Here is a 23,741-nt window from a genome sequence, read left to right on the forward strand (position 1 = left end):
TGGAACCTCTGAAGGCAAGATCGGGTCAACTGCCGTCTCGACCTTTTGACTTTTGTCTGGTATGGGTTCAGATGGTTCGTCTTCAATGATAGATGCTTCGGCCGACCACCTGGGCGGGTCAGCCGGATTTTCAACTAGTGACGGACTCAACAAGAGTTTTTTATATCCAGGAGGAAGTCGTAACAGTGAAACTGGACGATCGTCCAAAACTCTTTTAGCCTCGTCTAAGAAGGGACAACGGTGGATGGCATGATCGCCTTCGCACAGTTTACAAGGAAATCTATATTTTCCTTTTTGTCCTGGGGCTTCACTTTCACTAGTTGATGGTGTGTTTTCAACATGATCATTAGAGGTTGACGACACCAGTTTGTGCAAATGAGGAGACCAGTCCCTTAAAATCCGAGGGATGCAAGGACAATCTCTATGATAGTGGTCTCCTTTGCAAATGACGCATGGCGATTTAGGCCTGGTCGGTGCAGTGTGTGGATTTTCGCTAGACAATGCTTGGTTGCCCCTTTTCGCCTTTGGCTCCTTCTTCTTCTTCTCTTTCTTCTTCTTTTCCTTCTTCTTCTCTGGTACTTGATTTTTGGCTTTACCAGCCTCATCAAGCGAAGAGGAAGGAGGAGAGGAAGAATTGGAGGAAGTAGAGGGTTGGGGGGTAACTCTAGAATCGTCTAGTCGCTGACTCGATTGTTCAGGAATTGCGGTGTTCTGAACGACAGAGGTTGAGAAGAGCCATAAGGGAAAGTCGATTGTCAATCCTGGAAGCGACAATGTGGCCATATGGGGTGCACCAACATCTCCCCAAGAGGAGAAGGGACTGGGATTTCCTCCAAGGGGAATTCCTTGGTTGGTGGACTGCATTCTCTCAACCTAAGACCAACATAGGAAAGGTGATGATTATTCCGTTTAAAATAAATTTTAGATGCTTTGACACAACTTGTTTTTTCAATTTTAAAGAGTCAAGAAAAAACAAAAGATGACTCTAGTCACCTTCGATTTTTAATGAGCCTGAAGTGACAAGTGCTCAGATGGACCTTTTCCGTTAAGGAGTCTGAAAAGGAACAAAATGGATTGCTCTGGAAATCTAGGCAGATGGATTACCAAACCAATCGCAAAACTGCAGAATACTTTTTACGGTACGGCAGTCAATCTTCCTGAATGCTATGTTCAGTGCATTGCGATCGATAGGGCGACAGACACGGCTTCCTATGGATAAAGGATTAAGCCTATTGTGGTCTCCCAAAATATACTCGACGGTACGTGGGAGCACAAATCTGTACTGGCACTTTTCGTCTCAAAGTGGAGGAATCACCCAACCAATAGTGAGAACAACAGTTACCAGGCTTTACGACGCCAGAATACGTCTCTAGCCTAGACTTCTAGATGTTGTGCGTTAGGTTCCAAAGCGTTGTTAGATTCATTAAATTTATTTTATAGTTGATCTTGCTTAAGAAATTTTCCTTTCAGGTTCACCGCGTGATGTAGATGTACAATTCCTAAAATGCAATCTAAGATGATAAACAGTCTTTTATCTTCTTTGTGCAATGAAAATCCTAGCTACTAAGGAAAGAAAGACAGAATTCTTTCAACAAAGAGCAAAGAGCACACACTATATGCACTGTCCTAAATCAAACCAATCAAACAGTCTAAATGCAAATGCACATGCATGTATTTGTTTTCAGCCTTCTTAATATGTGAATGATAAAAAGAAAGCTAATGTGCAAATCTGAATTACTTTTCAAGCGACAATTACTAACAAGTTTCTTTTCAAAATCAAAATGAAGACAATGACAACACTTTGCAATTTGGAAATGAAGACTTGTTTTCACCACTAGAAAAACTACTAATTCAGATCAAATACAATAGTAACAAGGTAATCGACTATCAAGAGCAATCAGACTCTCTTCTATGACTGAAAACGACACTTGCGACACTTTCAAATCAAGAAACGATAGTACAATTACGTTACTTTTCTACAAAGGAGAACTGAAATGACTCAACAAATACACAAAAACATTTACAGTTCTTTGCACAATGGAGGCGGAATATCAGCAAGGAAAGGGGCTTCAAACAGAGGTGTACTGACCATAGGCAGCAAAACTCATGAATAGAACTGAAAAGAATGAACACAGAAACCAAAATTCAGGAATAATGCCTAGTCTGATTAGCGCACCTGTAACACGGTGAATTTGAAATGCAGCGCACCTACTACACTCGGGAAGTGCGCTGAATTTCAGATTCACAGAAAAGAGAGTGCACTGGGCCAGGGACGAGACTTTGCTTGGGTTCCGGGTCACAGTTTGCAGTTCAGTTCAGGGATTTTGGCTGAGCAAGTGGCAATCAGTAAATCAACAACAGGGGCAGATCTAAGGAGGTTACTAGAGCCACCACAAGGGCAATTAGAGAGTTTGTAAATCAGTTGTTTAATTCATAAACAAAACCCGGAGATTGACTGAAGCAACATTTATCTACTTTGCATTTGCATAGCAAATGCAGTTCAAAAGCTACCTGGCTCAACTTCAGGCTCCGTCTGTAAGTTTATAAAATAAACAAATGTAGATAAACAAACAACCTAGTCGCTCCCCAGTGGAGTCACCATTTTGTTACAGGGAAAAGTGTCTATGAAGAACTGCTAATCCCACTAAGGTGTGGTAGCTACCTTAGAAACAAACAAAGTAAAGCAACTTTCATTTTCCTTTATGAAGTATAGATGAGAGAAGAATAAAGGAGAGCAACCTCTGTCTTGCGCTTGGTTCCTAGTTCGATTCTTCTCTCTTCTGATAGTCCTTTGCTACTTGTTTCCTTGTACACCTAGCTTCACAGAGTACCTGTAGAATCAAAGTAGCATAACACTATACAAGAGCATGGATCTATTATCATAAACAATCTAGGATCATATGTAAATTGACCATACAAATGCATGAAACATAAATGACACAAGAGTATGGAGGAAAACTTGAATAGCTTTATTGATAATCAAGAAAGAGCCAAGAGAGTTACAACCAGTTGTTCTGACCCAGCATCATCCTCTCAGCAAGTAAGCCCTTCTTCACCTCATGTAAAGCTTAGATCAACCAACACTATGATGTTGCCTCAAGAAACCAACAACAATTCCTTACAAGATGCAAAATTCCCCGCCCCTGGATCTCTGGGATGAGGGATCCATATATAGATATCTGTAAGGGAGATGAGTCAGCTTGTGATTTGATTAGTGTCTTCCCTCTGATAGTTCTTGCTTCCACTTGGAGATTGATGATCTCTTACTCATCCTTGGTCGAATTCAAAATGGCAAGTGTCACAGGAGAAGTTTCTGGAAGATTCCATGCTTCTCCACCTCGCGGATTGACACTGCCATTTGTCTCTTCTCACCCATCGCACCCCATAGAAGGGCTTTTTGAAATGCAACGCACCCACTGAGTGTACTTAGGTGAGATTCAACGCACTTTGCCTATGGAGCAGGTGAAATGATCCTGTTTTAACGAGTTCTGAGTGTTTTTTCATGGAGAACTTCTGGGAGAAGCTGTAATCAGTTGACCTTGTTCCTTTAGGGGTTGGAACAACACTTGTAGGGACTTAGGAGCCCTTGGTTTATGGATATTTTATGCTTGGGGTTGCAGTACCCAAAAATGTCTATAACAATAACCTTTTCTTTGAGAAGGAAGTGGTCAAGTATGCGGGCCAAACTGTCTTCCCCAGTCTTGTTGTTCCTCCAAGTCGCTTGGGGCTTTGCAAAGGGGATGTCAATCAGATGGTGAGCGTCCAGTTCAGATAAAAAGTAATCTGAAGGGAGTCTCGTTATGCCCTGTGTCCCTAGGATTCAGAATGTTTGATGGAAAAATTAAGGTCCCCACCCCGGATCAGGTGGTCAGTCAAAAATAAATCAGAACTCAGAAGGTTTTGCCAAAAAGTTGGTCTGTTCTAGAAAGGCCCATAAACATTATATATCCGAAAATTCATACCCAGGTCAGCAGATCTGATATCTGCTCCAAGATGGCCCAGACCACCCCAGCAATTGAGCATCTTTATGGTATGGGAGTTATAGCCCAAAGCTAATCCTCCCGACCTCCCATGTGCATCAAGTCCAATAAAAATCCAGCCAGGAAGCATGTTTTGGAGGGACTGTGAGATGTCTAATACAGGTCCCAGGGTTTCTTGTAGGAAAATAATATCAAGTGGAACATTTTTTAGCAAACGACGAAGAGCTAGTTTTTTGTCCAGCCTAGCCAGCCCTCTACAATTGTAAGAGAAGATCTTCATGGAGGGGGGGCAGGCTGGGATTCTCTGGCTCTAAGCATCCCTGGGATGGTAGATTGAACCCCCAAAGCAATCTCATCTTCAGCAGTGCCTTGGGCTTTAGATAGATTGGAAGGTCGGCCCCTGTGGAGTTTAGGGGGAGGGGGAGAGTGGAGTATATCAAGCCCAACATGGTCCTGGGCTTGTCTCTTCGATTTCGAGCGAGTCAAGTATCTCCCAGGTGGGGGGACCTGGAAGGTAGGAGTAGTTGTCGGGAGGTGAGAGGGAGAAGTCGAGGAGGGGGCAGGTGAGAAGATGGGGTTGGATGAAATCAGGCAGGTGAGCGGTGCGATGAAAGGGGGGTCAGAATCCAAACCCAGTCCCAGATGTTCAGAAGATGGGTTCATGACATGTAGTTCAGAAAAAGAGCTTGATAAAATGCAATCAATATGAGATGAGTAGTAAGAGGAAACAGGGATGGAGGGAGGAATCATACCATACGAGGGCAAGCCCTCGGATGGTGACTGAGGTCGAGTAGGAGGAGGTGGCTGAGAACGGTTGGGAGGCCGCCCTCACTTCTTCGGCTATGGGGGAGCCGCATTCTCTTCTGTTGGGTTCTTCTGCTGACTGGTCAGGATCTCAGAAGCAGTCAGGTTCTGTGGAGCCGTAGGAGCCTGTCTCCTAGGTTGAGCATCCTGATGAGTATGCAGGTGGGTCGCATTTTCCGGTGCCGAGGCCTGATTTTTCTTTTTGCCCAGTAGGGGGCAGTCTTTATAGAGATGCCCTACCTTATGGCACCTCCGACATCGAAATGGTATGCCCTCATAATCCAGTAGTTGTCTTTTGGTATTGTTCCTCCATCGGATGTCTATGTACTCGAGCAAGCCCTCTGAGAGATCCAGATGAACCAATATCCTGGCATATGCCAATTTCCTCGAAGTCTGGTATGAATCGTCAAAAGTGAGGTAAACATCGAGGGCATTCCCAATGCGCTTGAAGACATCTTCCGTCCAAAAATGTAAGGGTAGTCCGAGCAGTTGAACCCATATAGGGCCTGCATCGACCCTCTCCCGCTCCGGGTCAAAAAGGGGAGTCCATCTTCTGAGAAGAACAGGAGCTAGGTCAAGGTGCCAGACCGTGGAGAGCACCCAGTTGGTATGTTCCAGACAGCTGAAATGCAATGCAAACCAACCTTTGACTAGTGTTTGTACCTTCGGGGTATCCTTCAGGTTTTCACCCCAGACCTCCGAGACCCATTGTTGTAATTTCGCCACACTGTAGTGTCTACCGCGAACCCGACCGACTAGCACCTTTTCGGCAATGTCCATAGCATCTAGTAATTTAATGTCCTCTGCAAAATTGAGGGGCACCGCACTGGCCCGAAGCTTTAGACCCCTTTTCTTTCTTGAAACCCCAAAACCCACCACAGCCGAAGCTTCCGAAGTTGAGGAGGGTTGAGAAGGTCCCGACGAAGGAGAAACCCTAGGTTTTTCAGTCAACGCTTGTGGAATAGAAGCAAAAATGCCAGAAATTGGTCCAATGCCTGTATAATGCCCCCTAGAGGGAGCCGAAGAGAACAGAGGAGCACATGTTACCAGACCAAGGACCATAGAACCATGGGGAATTTCTAAGGGATGAGGGCTTATCACCGCCGAAGGTGGGTTATGGGTATAATCGCCTCCGAGAGAAGGGCAGATAGGTTTAAGCAGAGGGTCGATAAGGGCCAGAGAGTGTGGCGAGAGGGGTTGAGAGATGAACTCAGGGGGAGAGGGTGCGTCTTCAGGGAGAGAAACCAGGTGGAATGCGAGGGTGAGAAAACAGTGGGAGAGCTTCTATTTCGTCGGTAAGGTTGGACATGAATGGGAAAAAATCGGTAGCGGTGGTCCTGGTGGGTGTCCATATGGGCGCATCCTCTGAAGGATCTGCAAAGTTGCCCTCTTATCCATAACTGTCGAGAATTGTTTATGACAGTTGCTAGAAGAGGACAGAAGCAAAACAGTAAACTGTGAAGGTTAGTAAACGGGGAGGGAGGAAAACCTGTGAGGTAAGGAGTATACCGCAACAACAGGGGTTGATCAAATGGTTAACTGGTTCAAATAACGTAGGGGGGAGCATAGGTTAAGTCATAGGTTACCGGGGCAGGTGCAGGCGAGCAACAGAGGATGCGGGCTGCAACTGGTCGCGACATCGAAACCCTAGACCTGTCATCATGGCTCCCTCATGTAGCTCCATGACAAATTCGTTCAAATTTGCGATCAGATAAGAAATTATTTATTAATGATATTAAATTATTTATTAATAATATTAAATAATTATATAACAATTATTGATTTTAATAACTATTTTTATTTATAAAATGACCAAAGACAATTCCAAAATGAATTAATAATGTAGACTAACCCTATTTCTATTCCATAAATAAGTAAATCAATAAATAGAATAATAAAAATATAATAAAATATTTACTCATTATTTCAAAAAAAAAAGAATTAGGGGAATAATCAAGATAAAAGAGTTGGAATCCAGCTTTTACTTAATTTCCACCCATCATCCCTATTGAGATTGATAACATGTTTCTCAATCTCAATAGCCTCTCTTAGCTTCCTATGCTGGAAATGATCAACCCTTGCAATGACCTTCGCATCCTCAATGCAAACATGGTGCTTATATTTCTCTGCATGTTCTGCAAGAGCTGAGGAGCGAGATCAATTGTGCCTAATGTCTACAACATGCTCTTGGATTCTTTGTTTAATAGAGCGGTTGGTCTCCCCAATGTAGGGAACCCCACAGGAACATGGGATCGAGTAGACTCCTTTCATGTCCTTGGGGTCAATAGGGTCTTTAACAGATCTAAGAGAATTTCTAATGGTATTAAGGGGCTTGAAAGAAGAGGAGACATTATTCTTCTTCAAAATATGGGCAATCCTGTCAGTGGTCCCTTGGATAAATGGGAGTTGCACCTTAGAGATTGGGCCATCACTCGGAGGCTTAACCCTCAACTCTTTATGGGCTCTTTGGAAAGCCTTGAGGCCTTGAGATCTGCTATAGCCATTATTTTTAAAAACTTTAAGAAGATGAGACTTTTCCTCTTCTAGGTGCATCTCATCTGAAATTCTTAAAGCACGGGTGGCTAGAGTACTAAGAACCCCGAATTTTTGCACCAGAAAATGATGAGAACTAGAATGAAGATATTGTTCTGTGTGAGTTTTCTTGCGAAAGACTCAGTGAGAAACAGAACCATCATTCATTCTGGAGAGAAGGATGTCTAAGAAAGGAAGACACCCATTCACTTCAACCTCCATTGTGAATTTGATGGAGTTTGATTGAGAATTAAGATGGTTAAGAAACAAATCCAATTTTTCGTGACCATGAGGCCAAATGAAATAGGTATCATCAACAAACCTCTTCCTTTTTTTAGGGCGAAATGGAGGTGAGGCTAAGGCCTTAGCTTCAAAATCCTCCATGAATAAGTTAGCAACTATAGGGAAAAGAGGGCAATCCATCGCTACCCCACATGTTTGTTCAAAAAACTCACCTTGACAAACATGCTTACAAAATTATGGATAAAAAAAGCCTAAGCTCTATAATAATAACTGATAACAATATTATAATAATAATAATAATAATAATATATTATATTATATTATATTGTTATTGTTATTATAAAAATATAATATAATTATTATTATACTATTGTAATAATATATTATTATTATTATTATTATCATCATCATCATATGAATACTAAATAACAATAATTATTTTAGTAAATGTGGTTGATATACCCATAAGGCTTCATTTTTATCTATGACATAAACCATTAATATATATATATATATATATATATATATAATATAAAATAAAAATAACAATAACAATAATAATAATAATTTATTAAAAATGAATAAATAATAGTAAAATAGTTAATTATTGTCAAACAATAATAATATTTATTTAATTAAATATTGGTAAATAATAATAATATGAATATTAATTAATTAAATAATAATAATAATAATTAATTCTTTGTTCGTTGGACCATGGTTGACTGTGGTTGACCATGGTTTAATTTCATATGGAGACAATTTTTGCCACAAAGCGACATATGAGCATGCTTGACCATGGTTGACTATGATTCACTATGTTTAACCCAAAGGAATAAGAAACACAAGCGATTGATATTATATACCTAAATGAACAATAAACACAAGGGATTAATACTAAAACCCGAAGGGTTGATTTCCATATAGAGACAATCCTTGTCACAATGCAACATTAGACCACGGTTAACCATGGTTGATTTTCATATCAAGACAATCTTTGTCAGAAGACAACGTTGGACCATGATTGAGCATAGTTGATTTCCATATCCATATGGTTTGACCATGATTGAACATGGTTGGCTATGATTGACCATTGTTTACCATGATTAATATTTATAAACCAAATCAATTGATATTATAAACCCAAGGGAATAACAAACCCAAGGGATTAATACTAAAATCCCAAGGGATTATGAACACAAGGGAATAAGATTGAATCCAAGGGATTAATATTATAAACCCAACATATATAAACCCTAAGATAAATATTATAAACACTAAAATAAACTTGATTGACCATGGTTGATTTTCATATTGAGAAAATCCTTATCACAATGCCATGTTGGACCATGATTGACCATGGTTAATTTTCATATCTAGACAATTTTTGTCTCAATGCAACGTTGGACCATGGTTAATCATTGTTGGTTTTCATATTGAGACAATCCTTAACACAATGCCATGATGGACCATGGTTGACCATGTCTAATTTTCATATCCAGACAATCTTTGTGACAATGCGACATTGGACCATGGTTGATCATGGTTGATTTTCATATTGAGACATTTTTTCTCAGAATGCAATGTTCAAACATGTTTGACCATCATCAACCATGGATGACCATGGTTGACCATGATTGTCCTTGACTTTTATATGGAGAAATTTTTTTTCATAATGCGAAATCCGAGTGTGATTGACCATGGTTGGTTATGGTTGACCATGGTTGATTTCCATATTAGATTAATGTAATGTGATATTGACATAATTGTAAATAGTTGGAAAAATATTTAACCCTTAATATTGGTGTTTTATAAAACCAAGGGATTACAAACCCAAGGCATTAATATTATAAAACCAAATGATTAATAAATGCAAGGGATCAATATACCCAAGAATAAATAAACCCAATGAACTAATATTAAAAACCTAAATGATTAATAAACCTTAGGAATTAATATTTTAATCTCAGTGGATTAATAAAATTAAGGGATTAAATGATAAACCAAAGGAATTATTAATATTATAAACTTGAAGAACGAAAAAACCCAAGCATTTGATATTATAAACCCAAGGAATGAATAAACCCAAGGGAAAAATATTAGAAACCCAAGGGATCAAAAATTGCAAGGGATCAATATTAAAAACAGAAGGGATTAATAAAGCTTAGGAATTAATATTTTAAACCCAAAGGATTGATAAACCCACATGACTATGAATATTATAAACCCAAGGGATCAATAAACCCTAGGGATTGTTAATATTATAAACCCAACAGGTTAATAAACTGAAGGGATAAACATTGTAAACCTAAGGGATTAATATTAAACCTTAGGAATATTATTTAAACCTTAATATTGAGGATTAATAAACCCAAGGGATTAATGATAAACCCAAGGGATTAAATGATAGACCCAAGGAATTATTAATATTATAAACTTAAAGAACAAATAAACCCATGCATTTAATATTATAAACCCAGGGGAAATAGTAAGCCCATCAAAATAATATTATAAACACAAAAGATTAATAAATCCAAGCGATTAATAAACCTGAGGAATCAATAAACCCAACAAACCAATATAAAAACCGAAGAGAGTAATAAACCCTAAGAATTAATATTTTAAGTTCAAGGGATTAATAAATCAAAGGGATTATTAATATTATAAACCCAAGGAACTAATAAACCCAACCGTTTAATATTATAAACCCAACGAATTATTGAACCCAATGGATAAATATTAAAAACCTAAGGTATCAATAAGCACAAGGGATCGATATTACAAACACAAGAGATTAATAAAGCCTAGGAATTAATATTCTAAAAACAAAGGACTGATAAGCCCATATGATTATAATATTATAAACCCAAGTGATCAATAAACCTTAGAGATTGTTAGCATTATAAACCCAAAGAATAAATAAACTAAAATGATAAGCATTATAAACTTAACAGATTAAACCCTTAATATTGGGGTTTAATAAACCGAAGAGATTATTATTATTATAAATCTAAGGGATTATTAATATTATAAATAAAATAGATGAATAAATCCAATGAATTTTTAATTTTATAAACCCAAAGCATTAATATTTTAAAAACAAATGATTAATAAACCTTAGCAATTAATATTTTAAAGTGGATGGATTAATAAACCCAAGAGATAAAATGATAAACCAAAAAATTATTAATATTATAAATTCAAAAAACAAAAACTCAAGAATTTAATAATATAAACCCAACCTACAATATTATAAAAAAAGATCAAAAAATACAAGCGATCACTATTAAAACATAAAAGATAGTTTCTGTTTCTTGATTTCAATTTAAAAGCCGAAAGAAAATTATGTATGTATGTGCTCTTCTAAAATTAAAGACCTATTTCAGTAATTAAATAAGATTTTGTTCCTCTCCATTATTACAATTACATGTGTGTGGGTAATTAAAAACTATCATTCATGATTTTTGCTCACTCAAATGGTATTAGATCCAAATGGCGGGGAAAAGGTTAGTTTTAAATGAATATCTCAATTAGTTTTTATGCAGAAAACATTGGAGTCACTTGTTAATTGTATTTATATTTATGCGTAGAATATTGGATTTGATTTTGTGTATAAGAAAATTCTAGTACATCTTACTTAGTTTTTCTGGATTTTTCGGATACCTATTTTGTAACCAATACATTAAAAATTTGAAAGATTATGGTTTAGCTTTTAATGGTTAGAGTTGGATTTTGGTTACACAATATCTTTAAATATTAAGTTTTGAGTTTATATTTGTTAGTGAAAGATTTACTTATATGATTATTATGTATATCAATCATATTAATATGATTGTGTTAATTATTATATTTTTTAATAATTTTTTTCTATTTTTAATCAATAAATTTTTGCAAAAATAAATATTTAAAATAATAAAATATTAAAACAATTAAGAGACTTAATGTGAAAATGTAAATTCTTATTCTAATAAGAAAAATTTGGCATATTAAAATATTTGTGTAGTTGACAAACTCATTTCTTCGGATACACATGCTATCACGGTTAAGGAGTCATTATGTCATAAACAACACATTAAAAAGTTAAATTACAAGTGGGCTATGTGACACTCCCATGAGTTTGGATTATTATTTTTACTATTCTTCCAATTCGGAATAAACTTTATTTTCCTTTGTGAACCACGAGGGTAACCAAGACTAGAGAGGTCGAAGTCTGTTTGTTTGTATTCAACACTATAAGTAACGCAATAAAATTGTAAGATACGAAATAGTAAATTTGTGGGTTGTCGCTAGAAATTGATGGGTTTGTCATAAGTAGAAAACATTGGTTGATCTTGTTGCAACTTAAGAATCATCTCAAAATAGATCACATTAACGATAAAATAAAACCGAAAATAAAGAGTCTATGTATAGTTGGTCTTAGTTATATAAGTATAGTTGGTGTTAGTTATATTAACAAGTTAAAATGCGTGGTAGGGATATTGTAATAATGTTTTGTTTTGTTTTTTTTGGGTATTGAATAGTGTGGTAAATTAGATTTTTTAATTTAATAAAAAAAAATATTATTTATTTTAGTAGAGTTTGATTTTATTAGGGTTTTTGTATTGGTATGAGACATTTTGGAAGAGGTTTTGGAGTATTGTTCATGCAATTGAGGTATTTATTAGCATTAAATAGTAAATAATTGTGTGATAGAAATTTGAGTGAGCCCATTTAAGAAATAAATGATAATTTTCTTTCAAGCAATAGATATTTGGTACCCATATGTTAGTAGGAGACACTTCGAAATCATAAAGGACATTAATTTTTGAAGTGCTTCCTAAGTTTCTCATCATTATAAAAATATAGCTTAGTTGTTAATATGTAAGTATAAATTTAGCCCCTTAAATACTCTTATTGCCATGGAGTTGTATAGAACAATAATCCATACTCATAAAATAAATTTCAAAATCTAATTGTTCTACATTTTCATTCTAGACAAACCAACACTATAGTAAAGATTCATTTTTTTAGAAGAAGAATTTTGTTGAAGTCTTTTTAGACAAACTGACAGTGTAGGAAAGATTCAATTTTAGTTTTCAAATATATTTTATTATAAGTCTTAGATTATCAATTTTATTCCCAAATAAATCAAAATTAATATTGATAGACACTATGCACACTATTAACTTTTCTTGTCCTATAGGAAATCTATTAATATTTATTTCATTTATCTCAAGTTTACTCCACCATTTTCATTTTTACACATTCTTGAATATTATTTATATTCTTCTTTAAATTTATATTTAAAAGATGTATTTTATGCAATTTTGGAAAAAAAAAAGTAATTATTGTCTTTACATTGTTTTGAGAGTATTCTAGATAAACATCTTTGAATTGTAAACTTACAAATGGCCTTACCAATGGTGACCTCAATGACACAAAATACAATTTGCATTCAACATCTCATTAATGACCTTCATCTACATAGAAGACAATTTCAAATCCATGTTATTCATCCTAGAAGACGAAACCTTTCAAGACTAGAGATGAAACAAGAATTTGCCAAGAAATTTAGTATTTATGATACACAAACAATATTCATCTCTTCTTTTCATAGAACATGCCCATTCTCTAAAGGCTTTGGAATAATATATGATAGCATAAAATATACAATGCAACATGAGCCAAAGCATCGCTTAACTCAAAATGGTCTTAAAGCTCATGTTGAAAATATATCAAAGCGAGTACAAGTAGAGTAAAAAAATTGTTGTATTAAAAATGAACACAAAAAAAAAGAGTTTAAAGCATAGTTGAAGACGATGAATGCTTCCAAATTTTGAGCTTTCCTATATTGTATTACTTTGCTTCCTTCTGTATAACATGTTATTTGTACTTGTAATCATGGCTATATCTTTTATATACATATAGATTTTGATGATTTCAAAAATATACATGTTTATGTATACTATTTAAGAAGTTAAATATTCAAATTCTTCAAAAAAAAATTTAAATCTAAGTGAATACATACCAATGATGTTTATAATACTATTAATATCATTACAAATCGACCAAATAAATCATTACACCAACAATATCAACTTATCATAATTTTGTATATCGTATTATTCCTATATATATACATACTTTGTTTTATAGTTTCAAAAATAAGATTATACCCTTTCATAAGTTTAAAATTAATGACATTCCCCAACATTATATAAAACACTTTAACTTTATGTTTATCTCTTTCATTTCATTTTATATCAAAATATTATAACTTGGAAAAAAATGTTTTATATTTTAAATGTATATAAATTACTTTTTGATAAATAAGTTTTATAACAATTATTATCATTTATTATTAAATATATTTTATAATATTTATTTTAAATATGTTAAATGCATACATTATTTTGAATATTTTTGAATGAATATATTATTTTTCTGAAAATGTGATGCAGGGGCATCTAATTTGGGTTAAATGTTTAGTTGATGAGTTAATTTGTAAAGTGAGGATTTTATTATTTATTGTATTTTTCTAATAGTTTTAGGAGAGAATGATGATTATTGTAAATAGGAGAAGATTTGAGAGTATTGTGGAAGGTTTGAGAAGATTATGTATTAGTTAGCTCTTATCTAGGGATAAGGGATTGGATGAGAGATGTTAGGGATCATAAAGCTATTTTGGGAGTTATTTTAGGGATCTAGAACCTACCTTGGGTTCTAATCCATTTGTATAAATTGAAGTGAGTCATGTATGTATGTAGAAGTGTGTGAGTGAGTATGAAAAATGAGAAGCCAATCATTAGACCATGATTTCTCTTGTAAATATTTTCATTAATTAATTATTCTGAGATTTTATATACATTGTGTTAATTTTCTTAATGTATAGACCTATGGTTAGAGCATTGCATCAAATCTACATTTTATAATAATTACTAATTTTTCATAGGCTAATAATTTTTTGTTTTTGTTTTTAAAACAAAGCGACTATTTTGTATTATTTTACAAGACTAGAAAAACATGGTCAGTTCCATTTACATTCAACATTTTCATCAGTTGTATCAAAATTTAGAGTAGCCATATCCTATCTTTCCTATTGCCATGAACCTTATTTTCGAGCTTATTACATTGAAACAGTCCATATATCTTAAAAAATTGCCCCAAAAGTAGTTTATACCTACAATACATACTAAAAAGAATTATGGTCTACCTTAGAGGAGCCAAGATCCATGTCAGGATTGTTCCCTTGTGATACCTTCTTTCCATGAGCTACATCAACTTCACCTTCTTCTAGGGAGTGCGGTTCTACCTGCATAGTCAAACATGGGTCTAGAAAGCCTTATTCCTTCTCTTCATCTGAAGCCCAGTCCATTGCCTGACTTCTTGTCCTCAACATTAGTATATCTAACTCCATTTGAAGCAGGCAACACTCCGTTCTGGTGCTCAACCCTTCCAATTTGTGCTCAATCGCCTTTTCCCTATCATCCTTATACTTTTCCAGTATTTCAAGCCTCCTATCAAACATTTCATACATCCCTAGTAAATTCTTAAAAACCTTCTCCTCCATCGCTTGAAATCTTTGGTGACATCCATATTCCTATCTCTACTGATGACCACTTTTGCAAGAGCATTTTCCACCCTAAAATCAACCAGATATGCTTTATCTCAAATTGACATCTTGTATTTATTATCTTACCATCCTCTTGGATGGGGGATCCTCCATATACCAACATTAACTCCATCTGAGAGTGAATTATCACTGCTATTTTCCCAAGTGATGAGTTGAGCCTCGTGGAGTGAGAATTCTTATGAACATGAATGGTACTTATTTCAATGAACTCCATGTCCCACGTGAGTTTATGATCATGAGAGGACTACCAAGCTTTTAATTATGGCTACCTTCTCTTTTTGGCGTTCCAAGTGCACAATTCATGTGCATGCAATGCAACATGTGGTAGGTAGGATGAACTCCAAATTTTCCTCTAAACTCTTCATCCCTATGGCAATGTGATTCCAACTGGATGATTGTATTAGTTCTCACTAATTCGGCTGTCAGAGAGTGTGATTCATTCAAAATCCCAAATATTTTCATTAATTGGTATGGATTATGGGATCAACACAATTCTCCTTTTTCCACCCTATAATATAATTACACCTTGTTCTGAACATGAACCCTAATTTTCTAGTGTGTCCCCCTTCATGTTAAGGGATATGAGGACATGGTGGAAATATAATTTCTCAAATTGCGCCACCATCAATGCTATTCTCATAACAATTGGAGGGAACGTAGGGAGCGGTCCTAAAATTTCCTTCATGACCTGCCTAATTACCATCATCAAGTCCCCTAGGATAATCAAACTTTTGAATCCTTTATTCCTAGAAAGTTCTAGGCCTTTCCATAATGCCCATTACTTCGCTTGATTATTTGTTGCCCATCCTTGACCTCAGGCAAATGTATATCCATTTGTTCATTGGGTTTGTGTAATGCCCCTCCTACTCTTGCCACTCCTAATAAGCTAATAATATTTAAAAATTTAATATTTTCATTAAATAAGATTTTACTATTTCAAATTCTTAAATATATTTTATTTATTGGTCGTATTTCTTAAAAAAAGGAAAAAATTTAAAGTAAATTCATTTCCATATTTATCCAAGTAAATGGAAATTATATATGAAAACTATGTATGGTTTGGAATGGTTATTTTTTTAATATAAAATACTAAATATGGTACAAATAATATAAATTTTGATTCCCATTTACAATTTTGCAATAATTTTCTTTTACTTTTCAATATTTATCATTTCTTGCACGTAGAAAAAAAAATCTAAACAAATAGCATGTTAATTGTTTCAGTGTTTCAAATATAAATGTCCAATTTTATATTAGGGTGAATGAAATATATATTTTCCTCTACAAAATCCATCTAAATAATCATTTTTAATGTGTATTTTTCTCTCTTTCCGGTATACATTTATATCATCCACATAAACTTTTAAAGTTGTATTATTCATATTATGGTACAAATATTGTTCATATCATGAACATATAAATAACACTCTTTAAATACTAAAATATATTTTCTACTTCAAGTTTGAACTTTACTCTCCTACTATGCCATTCCTATTCTTTATTAAACTTTACACAAATACATAGGCTATTATTATTTAAACAATTACAACCATATATTAACAAATACAATGATATTTCGGCATGTATACCTTTTACCATGCTTACACATGTATTCCTATTAAATTCCAAATATATCCATTACAGTTTTCCTTATTTTTCCTAATACATTGCTTCACCGTTTTTTCCCTTTGTGGTTTTTCAGTGCCCTTATACTTTCAACTTGTTAGATAGAATATCAAAGATATGGAATCTCTATTGACATAAAACTCTATTACGTTAGCTATGGAGACATTATTCGTTGTCCTATTCTACAAATTATGGAATTTACATTAATATTAGAAGATCGATATTTTGTACTCCTATTTTATGGAAACAATACAATGAAAATATTATTTGCTTCAACACTTGGGCACTCTTTCATATCATCTCAAATTGAAAAAGCTTCCTTGATTCAACTTTGAGATTTCACTTGTAAATATAGCCAAAATAGCAAGTAGGTTCTTCAGTTATCTTCTTCACATAGGTTAACTTTAGTTACAATTTATACAACTATTCTCTTTCCTTTCTTCCTACATATCCCATTCATTCTCACTATGAATGCACACACTACCCACATTTTACATTTCCTAATATGTGACCACTAAATAAAGTAATAATTAGACATTCTTTTTCCCTTTTTTTCAAGGTTTTGATAGTGCATGAAATGGAAGTGCATACTTTGAAAGAAAATCTTATTAGTGGCCCTACATTGAACAAAGGTGTACATTATTCTGGAAAACAACCATTACAAACCACTAAAACACCCCCAAAATTTACACCTATTGCATCTTTGCATTCAACCCTAAAGGAATGGTCATTGAAAGTTAGAGTGCTCTCAAAAACTAATCTACGCACATTGAATAATGCAAAGGGACCCGAAAATGTGTTTAGCTTTGATGTTATTGATGCATAAGGTGGTGAGATACATATTGCATGCTTCAAAATTCAAGAGACACTTCCATCCTTCCATAGACATTGGAAAAGTGTACATCATCTCAAAAGGGTACAACAAGCTTGCAAAAAAAAAATCAATCATTTAAAAAAATGATTGGGAAATAACTCTAGATATTTCGTCAACTATTGAAGATTGTTTAGTGGATGAGCATTCAATACCAAACCAAACATTTATGTTCATTCCTATTAATTAGGTACCAAGTTTAGCCAACAACTCTATAGTTGATATTATTGGATTTTTTATCTCCATTAGCCCTTTAGTAACCATCACGAGAAAGAATGGAACATATACACATAAGAGAACTATACAAATAAATGGCACGTCATGTTATAGTCTAGAGGTCATATTATATGGAGTATTATGTAACAAAAATAACTTAAAATAATATTCTATCTCAAATAGCTTTCCAATAATGACTCTTAAGGTTGGAAAATTAATTGAATTTAATAGGATATCAATTATTACAACTTTCACATCCCAACTTTCCATCAATCATATTCTCAAAGAAGTATAAGATTTCAGAACCTCATTCAAGAACCCATTGAAAAATCCTACTTGTCACTCATTATTCACACATGGATCTTTAGGTAGGAATCCTTCCACTCGAAGGCACTTGGTTTGTTGAAAAATCAAGGGGCGGCTTAATTAGGGTGATTTCTCTTACTTTGATAACTACTTGTGATGTTCTTTTACTTAACTTGGTGTACTTGCATTTAACTTCCTCTTATATTTATTATTATAGTGTTATTCTGTAATAAAACAACTACCAAAAAATAAATAGCAATGAGACAACAAGACACAAAATATAAGTTTCTAGTGAGGGAAAAAACCTCTCCTCTTGAGAGGAAAACCCACAATAATTCTTCTCTTCTTATAGAATCTTCAAATAAAGAATTACAAGACCTAAGACCCTTTGTTGCACTTAAAATTGTCACCTTGACATTCTGCTATCTGTGTGAGTTCATTACCACTCATACTTTCCTCCTCTGCAAGTCTAAAATATCAGCGCCTCACATCAAGCCTGGAAAATAAGAGAAAAGCCCTCAAAAGTATTTAAAACTCTAGTTCTGCACTTTCTCTTTGTCTTACCTGCGGTCCCGCACCTAATGGTCATGTCTCCTGTGCACTTGAACGCACTGTCTCTATGTTAAAGGTGCAGACCCCTGTAAAAGTTAAAAAGGTGCAAGTATACTCTGAAAAACTCACTTTCAGTCATTTCTAGAAGGTTCTGGAAGGAATCTTGACGTGGCAAGTTTTCTCTTTTAAGGTTCATGCATCCCATACCTTAAGGAGCTAACCCCTTGATGTGAGGAGCTTATCCCTTTGAAGGAGGATTCTATCCCTTCATAGGTGGACCTGTAACCTCCTCCTCTGCACTATAAAAAGAAGCATTGGGTTGGTTACTTGGGAGTTAGAAGCTGAATATTTTTTGAGGTGAAATGCTGCTGGAACTTAGTCTTCTTTAGTTGAGTTTTTATGAGGAGAGATTACATACCTCTAAGATCTCATTTGGAAGAGTGCAAGACTTGTCAAAGTAAAGGAAATTCCTGTTTTGGACCCCAGGAAGAGCTTGTTCAACATCAAGGCTGAAAAGGTTGTAAGGTTCTTCTACTATTCAAAGTTAATACAAATATATTTGTTTTTCTCAATAAGCTATTAATTCATGGTTTATTTTATGGATTCCTTGATCACCATAATAGACATGATTTATAATATTTGCTATGCAGGTGCTATTTAATGTTTTCTTGTTTGTGATTGCAGGTCCTCAAAGATAACTCTTTCGAATGACCAGGGGATGACTACTACAAACAAGCATTGGATCTAAGGTAGGATCTTAACACCTCTATAGTATTTACTTATAAATCACACATGTCTAGAGAAATATAGGTTTGTTTGTCCATTTGTTGCCAGACTATCTTCTGATACTAGGGAGATCGGCCTTGTCCGCAAGATCGACTTATCCGGCCAACAAATTGGCGACTCCACAGGGGAAGGAATTTTGTTTTTGGTTTTCCTTTGTTTTGACTTGAGAAAATTGTTTTGTTTTCTGGTTTTTGATTGATGTATACTGGCTTGGGTAGTTTTTAAAATCTAGAAATATTTTTGTTTTTTTTTAAGTTTTCTTGGGACCGCACTTTCTCTTTACAGACAGTGCGGGCATCTCCGCATTTTCCTTTAGTAAACAGAGCGGAACCACACCTGTTACTTCTGGAGCCTGCGGACCCTGTAAATTTTTTTGAAAAACCTAAAATATCTTCTTCCAGTTAGGTTTAGCTTTGATTTAGGATTTTTAGTGTCTACCCAGATCTGTATTTTTCCTGTCAAAAATATCTTGTGAGTGAGTTCCGATAGTATTTTTGTTTTGGATGATTTTCTAGAAGTTTTGCATGCTTGGAGTGATTTTCACTTTGTCTCTGTAGTGACTCAAAGATCAGAAGCTTGAGAAACCTTAGATCACCCTGGTGTCTTTTTGTCTTCTTGATGAGTCTGACTTGGTTGTGAAATCTATCCTTTGTGAGAAATAGATTTAGTTTTCTTGTTGCAAATCTTTGAACAAACTTTGTTATAAGTTCTGAATTTCATTTTTACAAAAGAAAACATATCTGGATGTTTTTTGATTGGTTTGTTATTCTGGGCAAATGAATCCTTAGTTTACCGAAAAACTAAGTAAAATGTCCTCAAAAAATAATTGAAGCTTTTATTCAATTAGATTTTTAAAGTTTTAGATCTCAAAATTAGTTTTTGCAAGTTTTGAGCATTTTTCTAGAACTTGTAGATCTCTTTTGAAGCAAATTGCCTTTTTTTTGTAGTTTCGAGTTTTGAAAAGAGAAAGGGATTTATTGTGAGAATTATTATCTGTCTCGTTTTGAGTTCTTATTAAAAAAAAAAATATTTTCTTTCCATTTCCATGTTGAAAGAAAGAATTTTTTCTTAAAGAATTGCATTCTCAAACTCTTTCTTTTAGCTAGAATTTCATTAAAAGAAAAACAAATTGCTTATGATTTTAGGTGCATTTTTTAGTGTGTTTGGAGTCAAGTCTTCACACCATCAAAGTTTCATTTCCATACCTATCGACTTAAAGAACAACCCATAAAAGCAACACTTAATTAAAATTGATCTAGTAATCTTTTTTATTTCTAGGGCTCTTATCACCAATATAGCTTAGGCTAGTATCTTGGAGTAGGGAGTAATTAACTCTCCAAGATAGTTAAAACAAACAAGTAGATACATCTTGTAGTAGGAAATAAATCCAATTGTAATTGATACATTCTAGGAAGCTTCTCTTAAAGGAGTCAATCACGAGATCATGTCCGAACCTTTGAGACAATCAATTCTGTTTCATTGGGAAAGATAGAAGATTTGCGCGTATTATAAACGGTAAACCTCAGATTAACCATTGTCGAGGAGCCTGGGGTCACTTGTTGGTAAACCTCGGATTGACCATGTCGAGGAGCCTTCAAGGGGATTGAGCTTTGTTACTCTGCCCTTGCGCGTAGATCGGATCGTAGACTGTTCCCCCAGTTGTATTTTTTACTGTTGGTAACCTTAGTGTCCATAAACTTAAGATTATTTCCTAAGGTGATGGTGAAGGAAAGATCTCACTGTACCTGGAGCAGACGTCGACTAGACTCACTTGGACTCTCTAGGGGGTTCTCTTCACTCGAGATGGTTTTGTGAAGAAACTTGTGCCAGTTTGTTTCATTAAGCAGGTTGTCGAGGTAACTGTTCCAACCGCCCTTTCTGTATTAAACTTCTACTAAGTTGGATTTCATCACCAACTAGTGTTTTTAGTATGGGAAGTTACTGTTTGTGTGTGGTTTGAACTCTTAGATTTTTTAGGCGTGTGATTCAGTTGTTTGTTTCTTTAGAGACTTTAGGTGTTTTTATTGAAATTTTCTTTGTTTGCATGTGATTAATTAATATTTAATCGTGGCCAAATTACCGAGACAATCTCGTAGACTTCAGGGGAAACCTCCTGAGTATACACCAAGCCAACTTGAAGGGCTATGAGCTCTCGTATCACCTAGTGACAGTAGAGTTGGATCACCAGAAGCTGGAGAGTCATCTTTAATTGTTCATCCTGATTATCAAGTACAAACAACATAATATATTCAAGAGCCAATTTCGTTTTCTGAAGTTACTGGTAGTATTTCTCCTTCCAGTGAATTAACTGAAGAACCTGAAATTTTTGAGCCTGACACTGAACCTGCTATTACTCCAACTTCAGGATTTGCTTCTCCAACTTCTAGTGGTCCTGGTTCACCTAGGGTAAGAAATATCATTACTCAAAATCTTCCTTCTGGCCTCATTTCTATTGAAGAACTTGTTAGTCCAGATGAAGACGTAACTCTTCTCGAAAACCAACAGATTTTAAATCTTAGGGAGCATGAATCAATATTCTACAGTCCTTTTAGGAGTGACGCTTGGTATTTATCATTGACAAATTTTTTAGAAAACCCGAGTCTTAGTTTTTCACCACCTCGAATTCCTTTTCATCCTACACCAAGAGGTTATTATCCTTCATCGATCATGTCAAGACAGTCATCTATGTTTTCCCAATCACCGTAAACATTTTTATTCGGCGGTCTTTCTGTTCCTTCGGCGTACTAGTCACTCTTTGGTACTTTTTTAGGAGCAACTCCTCGACCGATTGAACAAGAGTTATCATCTGGTAGTAATGGAACTCAAATGTTAAACGCAAAGCAAATCCTTAAGATGTCTGGTAGTATTCAAAATCCTCAACCTCAAGGTAGTCAGTTACCGCCTGGGGGGCAACCCCAAGGTAGTCAGTTACCGCCTGGGGGGCAACCCCATGGTAGTCAGTTACCCCTTGGAGGTCTACCTCAAGTTTTTCAACCTTCAGGACAGTACATACCCCAAGGTCAACCCTAGACTCAGTACATACCCCAAGGTCAACCCCAGACTCAGTACATACCCCAAGGTCAACCCTAGATTCAATACGTGCCTCAGGGTTATCAACCTCAAGGTCAGTACCCAACTCAAGGTTTCCAACCGCCTTCTGGTCAATCATTTTTACAAGGAGTTGAAAATGTACCGTTTAATTATCAACCCTACGTTCAACTAGGTTATGGTCCTCCATATGCATAACCTTTTATGGGTCCATACTTCGGAATGAACATGGTGTGGGATCACTCTCAAACTCAACAGACTATGCAACCTAATGTGCAGTTACCTAATCAACCTGGACATCCTTTGGTTTCTAGTTCAACCCAGCAACCTGTCCAACCTACTATTCAAATCCTTGCGCCTGGTTTAGCTCAACAGCCTGGGCCTAGCACACCTCGTACTCCGCCTCAAACTGTGCAACTTCTGTTCAACCTACAACACCTGTTTTTGGAGTATTTGCAGCTCCGGTTTCTTCTATCCCTGCATCAGTGCAAATTCCTCAAGTATCTGTGTCACAATCAGGACCTACAGTTCAGACTTCAGTCTAGATGCCTGCAGGACAAGCTGGTACAAGTACGATTGCCACAAGTCAGCCACAATTCACATATCAACCGTACCAGGGACAGTATCAATTCGATCCTACTATACAAAAGCCAGTTTATCAGTATCAACCGTATCCTGGCTATACTTATCAATAGCCTCAACAACCCCAGTTTGGTCCGGTTAATCTTGGTTTTCCAGGAGGTTATAACATTCCTAATGCAAATCCAATTCCAGGTTATCTTGGATATCCTCCTCCTGGAACTGGTCTCATTACTCAAGGTTTTCGCGACCCCAACCGTCAATTACCATTTATTGCAACTTTGGATTTACCTGATTTGTTGCGCCTTACGAACGATTCGATTTACTATCTTCCATATTGGCTGCCAATGCCTAGTAAGTTGCCCAGTGATATTCCGAAATTCGAGGGTAAGTCAGGAGAGGATCCGTCAAATCACGTTATGACTTATCACCTCTGGTGTGCATCTAATTCAATCATTGATGATTCAATTCGATTGCGTCTTTTTCAAAGAACTCTTATTGGTCTTGCCACCAAATGGTACATTGAGTTACCACGAGGCTCTTTTAATAATTTCAATCAATTAGCCACTGCTTTCTTAACTCATTT

The sequence above is a fragment of the Pinus tabuliformis genome, chromosome 3_1 (genome assembly GCF_031772625.1).
Source record: "Pinus tabuliformis cultivar Carrire ecotype Pingquan chromosome 3_1, CPIR1, whole genome shotgun sequence".
Lineage (NCBI taxonomy): Eukaryota > Viridiplantae > Streptophyta > Pinopsida > Pinales > Pinaceae > Pinus > Pinus tabuliformis.